Raw genomic sequence first — 2475 nt, forward strand, 5'->3', positions numbered from 1 at the left:
TGTGATTGACACAACCAATAAAATCTTTAGAATCAGCTGTGGGGCGGAGTTTGCACTGAAGTGGATGGATTGGGGGGGGGGAATTGCGCATGCGTGTAATGTGCCTGTCTGTCAATGGGAGGAAGCCACGCCCTATTTTGGAGCTCCCACCCCGTTTTGGAGTTCCCGCCCCCATTTGGAAATCTCCGGGCTGCAGTTATACCCTTCTCCATTATTAGACTGTTTCCCAAGGCTGCATGATATATTAAACCCATTTAAAAATCATAATTAAGCATAATTGTGAATTCACAAACGCTACAATTTAATTAAATAATTATATGCGATGCAGTTCTAATACAGTATATGCGCTTTAATTATTTACATGCGTGTAGGTTAAGTACGTGCGTCACACAGCGGCTCCGTTCACAGTAGTTCCACAGGAACTGTTATTATTTACATGTGTGGAGCGTCTCAAACTCCATCTCTGCATGTAGTTGTGAGTTTGGGTTTATTATAACGTTCATCTGGGAACGCAACGTGCGCCATTCAGGGCTCTACAGTGCGACCATTTGAAAACTACTGCGTGCGACTATGAAATAATATTTAGGAGCAGCTGTGCGACTGACCCGATCAGCATATTTGTGTTTGCGCTGAGGGAGCTTCAAAGGTTCTAACCCCAACAAACACATAACGTTCCTATTAGGTTCCCATTTGGTTATTTTTTTGGGAACCAAATAAGAACGTTCTAGGAACGTTCCCTGTAGGTTATTTTTAAATAACCAAAAGGCAGGTTATTTTTAGGTTTAATTTTATAACCTAAAGGGAACGTTTCCAGAACGTTTCCTGTAGGTTATTTTTAGTTGTCATAACCATGTAAACTAATTAAAACTTTGCAGATGTTTCTGATTATTCTAATGCTGAAATGTGTATTTTTTAATCATAAACTATTTTTGCAGAATTTCATGTCTGAAATAAGCTTTTAATAAAGTGTAGGCATCAAAGTAGTCAAATCGCATTATAATGATTATATAATTCCAATTTTATAGCTGAAATTAAGCCAAGGTTAAGCGTAGTCTGAAAAGCATATCATAAACACTGGGTTTGTTTGTATCTTTTTGCGCGCCTCTGATCTGCACGCGCTTTTCTCCTGTCTTCCACATAAAGCCGCGCACACGCATAATTTAAAAATGAACGGTCATTTCGTTTTACTGACTGACTAGCATTCGTTTATTGAAATCTTTATTGAAGAAATACTTCTAATTAATATATGCGAGAGTAAATATTGTGATTTCAGAGAGATTTGACACGTCTAATTGAAGAGAACATGTTAAACGAGAGGTTTTTTTTAGTTTTTTTTTTTACTGACCAAAAGAGAAAAGCACATCATCGTTAGTTCAGTGGTAAGAAATGAATGAAATGTTATCCTACTTAAAGTCAAATAAATGTTATTCATTTTTAATGTCTGGAAAAATAAAATTCACATTTTTAAAACCCAATATTTTGTTGAAGTTATTGTTATTTGGTGCTTAAGAAGCGTAAAATCTGGGTTATTATATGGTACATGGTAGTTAAACGGACAATGAACGGATAATTCAATCTCATTTAATGCTCCTTATGATGGTTAAATGTGCTCTGATTATCTTTAATGATTGAACAATAGTTTAAAACAAGACATGGTTTAGTACTGATTATTGAGGTACATATCCGTCCGTCTTCTATGCCGCTTACTCTACCAGACGCGGGAGTGCTGGATGATTACTGACGTACAGCAGCGGTATCGGAGTAAAGAGGTTAGGAGAACGTTCTGGGAACCTTCAGAGAACGTTCTGGGAATGTTCCCGCAACGTTCCCAGAAGGTTCCCCTAACCTAAAGGGAACGTTCTATTTACGTAAAGAAAACTTTCCTGGCTAACCAACAGGGAACGTTCTGGGAACCACAAATTGTTAGCTGGGACATACTTGCATGTTTCTGCAGCTTTAAGTAATGTATCACAGACGTATCCTCTCATTATAACAAACAAAGTGTAGACAGAGTGTAAATAAGAGATTCATTGTGCAGTGTAAGGAGCTTCTTCGATTATAATTGAGTTTTGTGAGATCGCGATGAACTAAGATGAGTGACAGCTTTTAATGGTTATTAAAGGAGTTTGCAAATGTGATATTGATTTAATACAACAGTTCATTAAACAAGAAGTTAATATTCAGTGACTTATATTGTCACCCAATTGCCTAATTTTTCTCTATTTCGTCAACGTGGAACATAACTTATTTAGACATAAGGCTATAATTTTATACCAATTTTAGAGTAAAACCTGATATGTAAAATATTTATTATATATAAAATTAAATTAAATTAATATAGTGCATTTTCTTTACAGTAAATTTGAACTACTATAACTTCTTGATAATTTAATTTTTTGAAAAAATTCCACTTTTGCGATAATTTGCTGATTTTCTTCTTTAAAAAGAGTTCATAAATTACAAAAATTTAAGTTT

The sequence above is a fragment of the Sinocyclocheilus rhinocerous genome, unplaced genomic scaffold (assembly GCF_001515625.1).
Source record: "Sinocyclocheilus rhinocerous isolate Xijiao unplaced genomic scaffold, SAMN03320098_v1.1 scaffold897, whole genome shotgun sequence".
NCBI classification, from domain to species: Eukaryota; Metazoa; Chordata; class Actinopteri; order Cypriniformes; family Cyprinidae; genus Sinocyclocheilus; species Sinocyclocheilus rhinocerous.